General features: G+C 44.2%; 1 long non-coding RNA gene across 3 annotated transcripts in view; it reads right to left on the bottom strand.

Moving 5' to 3' along the window:
* The window catches only part of LOC112058764 (uncharacterized), a 130,813-nt gene that overhangs the window by 76,725 nt on the left and 40,137 nt on the right, over positions 1-13,951 (bottom strand). The window contains exon 3 of one of the 3 annotated variants that reach the window (XR_010588992.1): positions 6,459-10,473. The exons of the other annotated variants lie outside the window; for them this stretch is intronic. This is a non-coding gene — a long non-coding RNA (uncharacterized LOC112058764). Of the gene's footprint in view, positions 1-6,458; positions 10,474-13,951 lie in introns of those variants that run through there. 3 annotated transcript variants of the gene reach the window in all.

The raw sequence follows: 13,951 nt of genomic DNA, 5'->3' as shown, positions 1-13,951 counted from the left end.
AAAGAGCCCAACATTCCCATGTAAATTCCCTTTTCATTAATCTAATAACGCTCTACTTTGTTCCTAATTTACTACCCCCTTCAACAAGTTTTGTAATATTTGTGCAAAGCATGTATATAAATCATTGCTGCTCTTCTGTACTTTCTGTTACCTAGTTCTTTGAAGGTCACTAATCTACCTTAAAGCTTTCATCTGGTTTAAATAGTCTGCTATTACCTTTTACACCTCCCTTCCTAGGCCATTCCTATTTAGATTGCTGCAGCTGCATCTTCTCAAGCAGCTATTGATCCCATGTCTCCTTGCTAAAGGTTACTAACTTCATCAGCAGTAATGATAGAGATTACATCTGTATAAGGGATTGTCTACACTTACTGGAAGATTGACTCACGGCGATTGATGCATCGGCAGTCAATTTAGCAGGTCTAGTGAAGACCCACTAAATCGACTGCAGATCGCTCTCCCGTCGACTCCTGTACTCCACTGGATCGAGACGAGTAAGGGGAGTCGATGGGAAAGCATAGTGTGGACCCCGCGGTAAGCTGATCTAAGCTACGTCGACTTGAGTTACGCTATTCACGTAACTCAAATTGCGTAGCTTAGATCGACTTTTCCCTGTAGCATAGACAAGGCCTAAGGTTCACTTTTAGGCCTCTTGCTGATTGGAAAGAGGCTTATGATCTCCAGTTTTAATACTAGTCATCATCCTTTTGACCAACATTTCTAAAACAGAAGTGGAGAACGTATCTTCTGTACAGTATCCCTGTTCTGATGCCCCTAAACTCTCAGCTCCCAGATCATAAAGAAGAGGCTAATCAATCTCTAGTGAACACACAAAGACCTAAATACTACTGGATTGTGTCAAGAGCCAAATAAGGGCCTTCTTAACTACATGCTTAACTTTCTGCACGTCCCATTTTGAGTGTGATTTTTGTCACGAGAGGGTTTCAGATTACGGTATCTCAAAGGCTGCTGACCTCATATTTTTTACAAGTGCTTGCTCACATGTATGTTGTCAGTATAAACATGGAGCTTCAGTCTAAAGCACTATCTCTGTAAAGCCCCAGATTTTGTATTGGGGCCATGTAACTGTCTTCAAGTTGATTGCTCAAAAGGAAAATCCCTCTCTTTTGCAGAAAGGTTCTGAAGCACGGTGTATTTGCAGGCCCAATTAGTGTTTCAGGACATGAGCTACGATCCTTTAACACCCACACAGTTGCAGTGCACTTTTTGAGTTCCCTTCATTGGCCATAGACGGGATGGTGAAATGATTTAGCAGTCAGCAAAATGGTTGCCTGGGTCACGTACATGAGCTGGATGTGTAATTTGCACACGGCGACACTCCATTGCTAGCGTAACGGTGGGCTGAGTCCACTTAAGCAGGGTGAAGTGGGAGAGAAACACAGGCACTGCAGAGGGTGTTTTACTTGTGCAGTGGTGATGAGAGACAGAGCTGGAGGAGGGATTCGGGGGGAGGGAGGGTAGATGTAAACTGGCCATGAACAAATTCAGACTGAACATTAGAAGGTTTCTAACCATCACAGGGGTGAAGTTCTGGAACAGACTCCCAGTAGGAGTTGTGGGAGCAAACAATGTATCTCCTTTTAAGAGAGAACTAGACAAACTTATGAGTGTAGTTGTATGATGGGGTTGCTTGCTTGTATTGCCCTGGGGCTTACTTCTGGTTTGTCTTATGTTCCTAAAGCTCATGCTTTCAGCCAGCCACTGGAATGTTAGGAAGGAATCCCCCCTCCCCCCACAATGTATTTTTGGGGGTGTGTGTGTTAATCTCCTTCCTCTCAAGTGTCAGAGGTGGCCATGGCTGGAGATGGCACATTGGGCAGGGAAGGCTAGTGCTCTGAGCTGGCACTAAGTGTTGTCTCTCACAGGTGCTTGGCTGGCTGGTTCTTGCTCACATACTTAGGGTCTAACTGGTCACCAAATGTGGTTTTGGGAACCCCCCAAGTCAGATTAGCAGTGATCTTGAGGGGTTTTTTCTTGCCTTCTTCTGCAGTGTGTGGGTACAGGTCACTTGCCAGCATTATCAGGGTGTATCTCACTGAATCGTTTCTCTGCCATTATCGGGGCCTTGATCACTGGTGCACCTCAGCCCCTCCAGTTCTCTGCCTGGGACACATAATAGTCTAGTTTCCTGTGGGCTGTAATTTGGTCTCATTTCAGTTGTTGAGTTTAGTGTGTGGGTGCTGGATGGGTTGGTGGCCTGTGATATATAGGAGGTCAGACCAGCTGATCTGGTGGTTCCTTCTGGCCTCAAACTACGTTGTGAAAAATTTCAGAATTTTGAAGTTGTTTTTGCCGGATTCAAAACAGACTTGTTAAAAATCTCCATAAAAATGTCAATCAAACGCGTTAATAAAATGGTAATCGAAATATTTTGTTAACCACAAACCCAGTTTTCAGTAAAACAAAAAAACCCTCTGGGAGCGTTTTAGATCATGGTTTCAATTAAAAATATTGTTTAAGCACAATGCAAAGGATAAAAAAGGTTGGGAAAAGTTGGCAATTTAGGGTGTTGTTTTGTTTTGATAAAAGACTGTTTTGTTGTTTTGTTTTGATAAAAGACTGTTTTTCAACAATTGTCTCATTTGGAAGTTTTTGACCAGCTCTTTGTGAACATAAATGACCTTAGTGTCTGAATCATCGTACCCTGCCACCTCTAATTTAAATATGATGTCTGGTGCGTCCAGTCAGTGTCCAGGCAGATACCTCGATCAGACATGATAGAATGCTCATCTCTGACCTGCTAGTGCAGCATGGCATAGTGGAAAGAAAATCTTCTCAACACATCCCCTATGCACCCCCACTAGGTATAGCTGTGTGGTGAGCAGAAATCTGATCAAGAACAAATGGATGTAAACTGGCCATCAACAAATTTAGACTTTAGATGAAGGTTTCTAACTGTCAGAGGAATGAAGTTCTGCGCCAGCCTTCCAAGGGGAGCAGTGGGGGCAAAAAAACCCTAACTTGTTTCAAGACTGAGCTTGATATGTTTATGGAGGGGATGGTATGACACGACTGCCTACAATGGCGTGTAACCAATCTGTGACTGCTAGCAGGAAATATCTCCAATGGCCAGAGGCGGGACACTAGATGGGGAGGGATCTGAGTTATTACGGTGAATTCTTTCCCAGGTGTGTGGCAGGTGGGTCTCAATGACATGTCTAGGGTCTAACTGATTGCCACATTTGGGGCTGAGAAGGAATTTCCTCCTCGGTCAGATTCGTAGAGACCCTGGTCGTTTTTGCCTTCCTGTGTAGCATGTGGTTACTTTCTGGTTTAAACTAATGTAAATGGGGGATTCTCTGTAACTTGAAGTCTTTAAATCATGATTTCAGAACGTCAGTAACTCAGCCAGAGGTTACGAGTCGATCACAGGAGTTGGGTGGGTGAGGTTCTGTGGCCTGCAATGTGCAGGAGGCCAGACTTGATGATTATCATGGTCCCTTCTGGGGACCTGTCTGTCCTCTGCCTTTGTGAACTCCCTCCACCCAGTAAGTGACACTTGTCTTTCCCAGCAGCAGTAATTGCTGGCTCTCCCTGAGCGGGCACATGATGGAGATTAGGCCCAACCCACACATGGATACACCAGAATTGCACTTAGCTTCTAGGACACTATTGACACGTATGGACATCACTCACACTTTTTGCCTTCACATATGACTAAATGGGGCAAAGTAGAGAGAGGAGGAGGAAAGCCAGAGTGGAGTGGCAGAGAGAAGAGGATTGAATTGGGAGGCACGGAGCAGTGCATTCTGCTTTCTCCCTGTGTCCGAATGGGGTTTTTTGTTCCAAGAGAAGAGTGGTGAGAAAAGAGACAGGTGGCTGGCGTTGCTCACCTTTACTAGAGTTTCACTAATGCAACCTCTTAGACTACATCAGATTGATTTTTTTCATACTCTAGACAGGAATAGTTTGGGGCTGTTCCTTAGCAAAGCTCTGTCACACAGACGCTGGACTGTACGTTATGAAAGTAAATACAGCTTTAATTTCTTTTGGTGATAGACGGCAGGCATGACTCAAAGGTAAATACTCCTGAAATGCAATCAGTTATCCTTTTGCTTATCATTTGTGCACCAGTGTTGTCATTTACAGGAGCGGTCCTGCGTGGTTCATTTGATAAAACCTCTGGGAGCTCCGGTGCGGTGATTCCACAGAAGCAGTGCCAGCAGGAGCCCAACGTGGAACCTGCTGGCGACACCTTGCCATGAGTTTGTCCTTTCTGTCGCAAAGGGAAAGGTTTTTGTCTGGGAATTCTAATGTCATCGCAGGGGTGAGTGGCATAGCCGACCCTGTCAATCAGAAACAAAGCTCAACACCCCTGATTGCTACTATGTGTGTCTCGCGCGTTGATTGCTGTTCATGAAGCCTACAGATGGAATGGAAAAACTTTATACTCAATGTGATCCAAACTGCCCTAGAGCGTATTATGTCAATCTCATATATATTAGAAAATTATAGTGAGTACTCAGTGACTGTCTGTAACCATAACCTTATTCTATCTTTTTTTTTAGCATCAGAGTTACAGCACATATGCTAGCATATTTGTCCATATGCCTCTTGCAACCGGGGGAAGAAAAAAATGAGTAACATTTTCCAAAGAGCTTATGTGATTTAGGAGCCTAAATCCCATTTACTTTGACTTATGCACTTAGGAGCAATTGACTTTTGAGAATGGGGTTTAGGCACCTTTTAAAATGTTATCCTTTATCTACTGGGAAGCCCAGCCCAGCTTTAAATAGTGCCCATCCAACTCTAATTGAAGGTGGATTTGTTTTGCTTTCTTGGAATCTTGACTAGGTTGTCAGAGAATCCTATTATATCAAGTACTGTACTTTCCAAGAATAAAAAACACTAAATTAAAGGCCAGGAGAATGCTGGGGTTGGTTCTTGTTGCTTTGACAACTCAAAGCTGTCTGTCAGAGCACCACAAACCTGTCCCAGTGAATCTACCCCCAAAGTCTTGCTCATCTGTTAGATGTTGCCAAGATTTCTCAGCTTTATTTGAAGTCAGTACCTTGGTAAATTAGGGTTTAGGGGACTTATTTTCTTCCTCTTCTTTTTATTCCTTTCTTATCCCACAGTCTGATGTTGGAGAGGACCTTTGTGTTTCTAAATTGAAACCACGTTTGTCAAATGCACAAGGGTAGGGGTTGGGGAGGAAGTCCTTTGTTCTTCTCTTGTTTGTTTCCCCTCACCTGCCATAGCCAAATTATGAAGTAATTCCAAACAGCTGAGGTTAGTTTAGGACATCTAATCCCTGAAAGCTGGATCTAAATTCCAGGACCAGAACACAGCATTTGAATTTCTTCACCAGCCATTTAAATCTAATTCCCAAAAATCTCTGAGAAAGTGTGAGAAATGGTTTGTTTTTTAGTTGTTGTTTAATGTTATTGTTTGCCAATGGTACAGAACTGGGCCCTTGGGGTGAAATTCACCTCTAGCAACAGCGACAGCAATAAGCAAAAATGGGATGTAAGTGGTACTTCAGTGATGCATAGGCCTTCTTGAGTGCAATGATGGGTGTTTGTAACTAGTGTGTGTTTGCACGAGTGAGGCTATAGTGAAGATTCTTGTGACACTAACAGTGCAGAAACATCACTAGGCCTTGGATGTATCAGATGTGTTGAGATGGAAAAACATCACTGAGCCAGATGCTTTCTTTTGGGGGGCAGGCAATGATCTTTCCGAAGAGGAAACTGAGGCACGTGGATCTGTAGGTATTGGGTAATATCAGTTCTTTCTTTCTCAGTGTGGCAATCTGCAGTTTTAATAAGCTGTTCTTTTGAAGAGGAGGGTTTATTTCTTCTGGACAGTTCCCCTGTTAGCCCTAAGTATTTCCCTCCTCGCCCCTGAAAAAAACCAAGATTGCCTTGCCTTTTACCCAGTGAAAAAGTTTTCATTTGCTCCAATTTCTGTATCATCCAGGAGAAAGGGGGGAAGAAAGCCTGGTTCTTGCTACTTAGTAACTTGAATATGACCATGAAAATATTACTTATATGTGATGTGGGAAATATGTTCTTTAAAGCTGTATCATGTTACTAATTGATTACAATGGGGCTACTTATGTGTGAGAGGCAAGCAGGATTTGGCCCTTATTGTTAATTATTACAACGTAAAGTATAATAAGGTCTGATTCTGCACCCTCTGCTCAGACCAAATTCTCATTGACTTCCGCTGATCAGACCGAAATCCTTACAAAGCAGGAAGCAAGTAGCAAATACAAGTGCATTCAATCTTTATGGATAACTGTCCAATTGACTCAAATGGGAACTTGGCAGGGTAAGGCTGCATGACCACAGGCTGTAATAATTAACAATGTGTATTCTCCATAATCAAACTTGGTTTCAAAAAATCATTATTGTCCTGTCCCTGCTCAAGGAAAGCATTGCTAGCAGCTCTGTCATGCCACATGTCAAATAGAACAAGCAAAATCACCTCACTGTTGGTATAGGGATTTATTTAATTCAGTCACAATTCAGCCTTGGCTTCCTCCTGGCTCCATTGATGGAATAAGCTACACTCACCCTATTCCTGCCATAGCTTGCCTCTTACACTGTGCTGGCTCACCTAAGCTGGACAATGCGATGGGGGAGCAGGATCAAGTGTCCTCCTATGCTCTACCCTCAAATGCCTATTTCCTGCTCACCTATTCAGTGTGAGGGCCAGGCAGTAGGCAGTCTGGCCTAGCAGTCACAATTGGACTGGTGTCCACATAGTCAGTGAGCAGTTATTTGAGTAATTACTAGAGCCAGGATCGATAAGCAAGAGTCAGGCTGGGATCAGAGACCGGAGATCAGAGGTAGTACCGGGCTGGAATCAGGGGGCAAGGGTCAGGGTCAGACGGGGGTTGGAAACCAGAGATCAGAAAGCAAGGTACCATCTGGAGCCACAGCAGGCCAGACATCCATGTGGTTGCCCAGCAACTTCCTGGGGCACTTAAGTAGTGCTCATGGGCCAATCAGAAGGCTGCAGGGTGCTGTCACTCTGGACCTTTTGGGCGGTATTTTCTGTGGTGCTTTGTCTCCACAGGGCTCATTGGAAAGGGCTATATAATACCTGTCCCAGGCACTGCCGACCTGCATTCTAATCCCACAGATCAGGATGCCTGTGTAAAGGAATAGAGAGGATATTTTATGCCCTAATACTTCCCCTAATACACCTCACAATTGACCCCTGATCCTGCAAAGCACTTAAGCACGTGCTTAATTTGGTTGCATCGGGGCCTTTAAAACAATGTGAAATAGGTATGTCACGGTATCCCAGCAAAATGGATATAAATCAAAACCCAAGTTAAGAGATCACAGCATACACCTGAGCACCTTTCCCTTGGCATTTTAATGTACAGGGAAAAATCAGGTGTAATAAAAATTATGAGATGTTCCCATGAAAAGTGAAACGTTAAAGAATATTGATTGCCTTAAAAATAGCCTAGAAGTCAGAAATATTTATCTAGAAGAGACTCGGAATCTTTCAAGCCCTGACATAAAATGTATACGTATATTCTCATTCGGCACAGACATCACTGATAGCCTGCTAACGGGGAAAGTGCTTTGGCTTTCCACTAATGAAAAATAATAATTTAAAGCCAAAATGTATTTGAAATTAAATCAGAAGGGGAAATGATTAATTTAAAAGATGACAGTATTCTAGAACGATCTCTCCAAGATGGGAAAACATTTCACGTTTGAAAGTGACTTGAATGATAATAATCTTCAAAATATTCAGGGCTGAAAAAGTTTCCTAAATGCAGTTTTTAAAATAGATGTCAGGAGACAGTTTCTATTTTCTGAGAGCGTTCTGGAACCACAGCAACTGATGTTGCTCCACTTAAAGGCGAACAAGAATGAGAACTTGATAGAAAGGAAAGGAGATGCTCTGAACATTTGCATGCTGGCCTTGCAAATAAGAAAGAGAAGGTTAAATAGCAAAACCGGGAAAGTAATTTTAAGGGCTTGACTTTAATCTAAGGAAACCATTCAATTCAAAATGCACCCACCCCTGCTTGCAACTCACATAGGGCTAAATTTTGCAGTCATTATCTAGTCCTTCCTCCTTGGTTGTTTGGGAGTTTTAGCTGATGAAGAGCTACAGCATTTAGCTCAGGGTAGAGCAAGGACAAAGTGGCTTCTGCCTATCTTGTAGAATTATATGGCTCCTGAACCATATCATTTGAACACCTTATAGGCCATTTATCCTCACAACACCAGGTGAGGTAAGGCAGTACTATTATCTCTATTGTACGCATGGGGATTTGAGGTACAGGGGATGTGTCTATATTGCATTGTAAACCTGGGTCCTTGAGACCCAGGGCTTGTGGACTCAGTGTTTCCAAGCCTGAGTGTTCATGCTGCATTGTAAACCTGGTCTTACAGCTACTGTACCTGGGTGTCTCGGCCATGCTAATACAGTACGTCCATACTGCACTACCCAGATCTTCTGACTCTTGTCCCGTGGCTTGAGCTGCATCCACACTGCAAAATGTCAGGGTTTGGACATGAGTCACAGCAGGACTTGGGCTCTGATCCACTCTCCCAGCAGGGTCCTAGCACCTGGGACCTGAGGGCTTGCTGATGTGTGTGTGGATGGAAGGGTGGCTTGGACACAAACCTGAGTCAGAGCCCAGGCTTAGTGTGCAGTGTAGACATACCCAGAGTGAGTAAGTCAGTATCACAAAACTGGGTGACTGGGCAATAAAATGGCAGATGAAATTCAATGTTGATAAATGCAAAGTAATGCACACTGGGAAACATAATCCCAACTATACATATAAAATGATGGGGTCTAAATTAGCTCTGACCACTCAAGAAAGAGATCTTGGATAGTTCCTGTAGATGTGGTTGCCTCATCTCAAAAAATATATATTGGAGAAGGTACGGAAAAGGGCAACAAAAATGATTAGGGGTAAGGAGCAGTTTCCATATGAGGAGACGTTAATAAGACTGGGACTTTTCAGCTTGGAAAAGAAATGACTAAGGGGGGATTGAATAGAGGTCTATAAAATCATGATGGGTGTGGAGAAAGTAAATAAGAAAGTGTTATTTACTCCTTTTCATAACACAAGAACTAGGGATCACCCAGTGAAATTAATAGGCAGCAGGTTTAAAACAAACAAAAGGAAGTAATTCTTCTCACAATGGACAGTCAACCTGTGGAACACTGTCCCAGAGGATGTTGGAAAGCAAAGGCTATAAAAGAGTTCAAAAAAGAACTAGATAAGTTCACGGAGGATAGGTCCATCAATGGCTATTAGCCAAGATGGGCAGGGATGCAAAACCATGCTCTGAAGTGTCCCTAGCTTTTGTTGCCAGAAGCTGGAAATGGGCATCGGGGATGAATCCCTTGATGATCACCTGTTCTGTTCGTTCCCTCTGAAGCAGCTGGCATTGGCTGCTATTGGAAGACAGGATAGTGGGCTATATGGACCATTGGTCTGACTCAGTATGGCTGTTCTTATGTTCACTGCAGCTGGGAGAGTGCTTCCTGGCTCGGGTAGACACATACTAGCTCTGCTTGCGCTAGTGCACTAAAAATAGGTGTCTAGCCAGGCTAGCCTGGGTCTGCAGGTAGGTGTCAAACCTGGATCTGCAGGTCTAGCCTGGGTCTGCAGGTAGGTGTCTAACCTGAGTTACCCCCAGCTACACTGCTATTTTTGCTATGGTAGCTCAACTCTGTCTGCCCAAGCTGGGAAGCACACTCACAACTGCAGTGTAGATATACTGAATGTGATTTGCCCAAGGTCATATAGGAGGTTTATGGCAGAATAGGCAATCGGGTTTCCTAAGTCACAGGCTAGCTCCTTAACCACTGGAGCCTCCTTCCTCTGAAGCCTGGGGTAGAATTAGATCCTCTAAAAGGTCACCCTTTGTTTGTTTGTTTTTTTGGAAGAATAAAACTCAGTCCAAACCCTTTCTTAGAATCTGAATATTCTGTCTAAGTGCTTTCCCCCTTTGGGTCCTTTTGGGGCTGGAACAGAAATTCTAGAATACCACAAGAAAGGCTGCGCCTGTGGGATTTCGGGTGTGGCTAGAATGGGAATTAGAAATACCAGAAGTCTCATGCGAGAGCCTACCCAGTTTTGCAGATGCGAGGGGCGTCACTGGAATCTTGCTCTGGTTTTACATTGATGCAATGGCACCAAGCTCAGTGGGTAGCTCCCAATTGACATTGGTGAAAGGAAAGTCAGAATCAAGTCTATGCATAGGTGCCTGCACTGACTGAACAACAAACCTTTGGAAGTTCACCAGTCTCTAGTTAAAACAATAGCAAGGCAGAGGGGCGCCAGGGAAGGGGGAAGTGGCAGACTTAAAGCCAAGTTTCCTGGCTTTTGCAGAGGTTGTCAAATTCTTAGGGTCGGATCCTCAGCTGGTTTGAATGCACACAGGTCCTCTGGCTTCTGGCCCTTCGGAATCTTCAAGAATGGTTTTTGGTATTTAATGCCATGGGCCAATCTGTCTCCTAATAATGGAAAACAAAAGATGATGGTGGCATCTGCTTTGGGATTCTAGAACCCAATAACCCACTAAAACACCTACACATCTCTTTGCAGTAGATTTTACATTTTTCCAGTGGCCACTGAAATGCAGTCCTCCAGCATGTGTGAATATTCTTATCTAACCGCTGCCATAAAATGCCTCACCTACACAGCTCCGCAACTGGCAGGAGAATCAGTTAGTTGAACTGTGTATAAGCTGAAAACTCTCCTTTAGCTTCTATGCCGATGTACTCTTCCTTCTGAGATAACTAGAGGCTTAAAAAGTAACTCAAGTGCCCACCATGCTTTGTCATTTAAACTGATGAAAGTCAGCTAAGATCACATGGAAGGTGCAACAGCGTACACAATGGGTTGGAGAAAAGTCAGTAGGTTTTTAGATGCCGTGTGGCTTGTTGTGAAATCTCTGCAAATACCAGAGGTTATCATGAAGAACTTTGCTTAAATTGCCTAGGGAGGTTGTGGAATCTCCATCATTGGAGATTTTTAAGAGCAGGTTAGACAAACACCTGTCAGGAATGGTCTAGATAATACTTAGTCCTGCCATGAGAGCAGGGGACTGGACTAGATGACCTCTCAAGGTCACTTCCAGTACTATGATTTTCAGCAAGCTACAAGGTGTGCACATAAACAACAAATGACAATATCAGTTATAATTGTTTTACATTAAAATATCTGTAGGGTACACTAAAATGGGGCACTACGTCAGCCTGGGAATTGTGAAAATTGTGGCATAATTAATTGCATCATTGTCTCGTTTCAGGAATGCCAAGTCCAGCTTTTTTAGCTCTGTTTTCACCTTTTCCCAATGCACACAGGAAGATTCCTATTTTGATGTGTTAATATTTAAAGAAGAACCCAGGGCCGGCTCTGGCTTTTTTGCCTCCCAAGGCAAAAAAGCCCCCCGCCGCCCCCAGCGCGGCACGGGAGGGTGCTGAGCCCGGCCGCGGGCCGCTCTCCCGAACCGGCCGGAGCACCGGGGGGAGGGCGGCGAGCCCGCCGTGGCTCCGCTCTCCCCGGCGGCCAGAGCGCTGGGGGGAGGGTGGAGAGCCCGGCCGGGGCTCCGCTCTCCCGGCGGCCAGAGCACCGGGGGAAGGGCGGCGAGCCCGGCCGGGGCTCTGCTCTCCCTGGCGGCCAGAGCGCCGCGCTGCCCCCCTCAGGTGCCGCCCCAAGCACAAGCTTGGTGGGCTGGTGCCTGGCGCCGGCCCTGGAAGAACCAGGCAAAACTGGACTCAATAAAATGAAACCTGACCCAAACTTTTGGCCAAAGCTCTAAATAAACTTAAATAAAACCTTTGGAAGTTTGAAAATATTCAGTAACTTCCCCCACCCCCCTACCAATTATCTTCTAGTTCTTGGTACTTCTGCACATCCTAGTTCCAACTTAAGGCATAATGCAAAGGCCACTGAATTCAGTGGAAAGATTCCCATTGATTTTTGGTAGCCTTTGCATCAGATCCCAGAGTGAGAAAATTATTTCCCCTCATTGAACATGCTTTTTACTTGGGGAAAACAAAATGTGAAAGGAGAAGTGAAATATTGGAGGATAAATTCAATTTTGTAGCTAGTAGCCCGTGGTTTAAATCATGCCTGTATAATTGGCATGGACGTTGCTACCCCTGCCAAAAAAAACCCAAAACCTCCCACTGGGAACAAATAGAGAACTAGTGGGGTAAAAATTACAGTCACTACACTAGCTGTTTGCAACAACTTGAAGGCTTAATATTGTTCCCCATCAGTTTGTACTGTAGAAGAAAACTATGGTCGTTAACTAACATTAATACCAAGATGGCTGAAATTCTTCTTTTGTTTTCTTTTGGTTACAACTAAAATGACAGCTGACTAGCTCCCATCATTAATCTACCACGGATACCATGCACATGAGTTTACATCCAGGGCCATGACTTTAGCTGACTTTTTTCTGCTGAGGGTGGAAAATATGGTAGCACCAGGGCCGTCAACAGAACTGAGGCCCTATTGACCAAGGTGCTGTACAAACAGAATAGGAGACAATTCCTGCCTCGGAGAGCTTACAGCCTTGAAGACATAAGGATAGGTAAAGGGTGAGGAAGGAGGCCTAACATACAAGCTAAGATACATGGGAGTGACCGATATTTGTTATGTTAGTTGCATGTTGTTTTGTAGTTTTTGTTTGCATGTAATTGTGTGCATACGTCAGCTTAGTCACACAATGGCCCTATTTGTGTTGGAAATCCAGCAGTGTGAGTTCATATCAAGTAATTGCATGCCTAACTCTCTAATTTGCACAAACAAATGTGGCTTTTGTGCACACAAACAGGTATGTCTGCAAATTTTGATGCACATGCATAGATGTAAGACCTTTTTAGAAATTTGGCTTGGTAGTGTGTGTGCTTGTGTTTTATAGTGTGTATATATATATATTTGCTGATTTGCATATTCTATATATAGCACCATTCGTGTTTATGTATAGATTTCACATATCACATTTTGGCAAGATGTGCTATATTCTCTTTTTTTAAAGAAGTAATTTATTGCGCTCCCTCTTTCAGTTCATTTTTGCCTTTCCCTTTCTTTCCCCATGTGGTGTTCCTGAACTCTTCTGACGCCTACTCCAGTATCATGTCTGGACAGTTTAGTCTCTGCCAAACAGTCTGTGTGATATCTCTAACAGACTGCCTGATGGCTGTCACTGCACAATCTCTGTGAGTGATCTCCACCAGGCCACTCTGAAAGGAATTATGGTCCCTGGACCTTTCACTGGGTGCTTTTGTTATTTGTATTGTATTGAGGGCCAACAGTGTACTTGATACTGTTCAATGACTAAAGAGAGAGAAAGTCCCTGCCCTGAGGTGCTTGCCAATTGAAACAGACAGTACAGTTCAAATGACCAGGTGAGGCTCCGAGCTTCCAAGAACTCTGTATTCTAGTTAAGGTCCTAACATTAGTTAAGTTTTTTATAATTCCTGAGGTCATTGAGCTGTGTACCGTGCACCCCGATTTAGCTCTGCAAATCACTGTAGGAGTCAAATATCTGCCTCTTACTCCAACAAGGGGAATGGATCTGTTTCCCCAGAACATTTAAGGTATGTCTACCTTGCAAGTGAAGCCGTGAGTACAGCGTGGGTAGGCGTACCATGCTGGCTTTAATCCACCTAGCCTAGGTAACAGGAGTAGTGATGACAGGGCAGCATGGGGTTCAGAGCATGCTAACCACTTGAGTATGTACCCAGGGTCCTTGGTGGGCTTGTACTGTGGGGACTAGCCTCTGCTGAAGCCCATGCCTCCACGTCTTCATATTGTTACCTTGCTTGCTTGATGAAAGCTAGCAGGGGTGTGCCTACCTGAGCTACAATCACACCTCCGTTTGCAGTATAGACACACCCTTATGGATGAATGGCCTGATCTTGCATGGGCCTGCACGTTTGGGGAAGGGGTGCACTTGGGCCTGGTCTAGGAAAAGAA

Source organism: Chrysemys picta, chromosome 7 (genome assembly GCF_011386835.1).
Source record: "Chrysemys picta bellii isolate R12L10 chromosome 7, ASM1138683v2, whole genome shotgun sequence".
Taxonomy (NCBI): domain Eukaryota; kingdom Metazoa; phylum Chordata; order Testudines; family Emydidae; genus Chrysemys; species Chrysemys picta.
The sequence above is the reverse complement of the archived record's forward strand: the minus strand, read 5'-3'. Positions and strand labels throughout refer to the sequence as shown.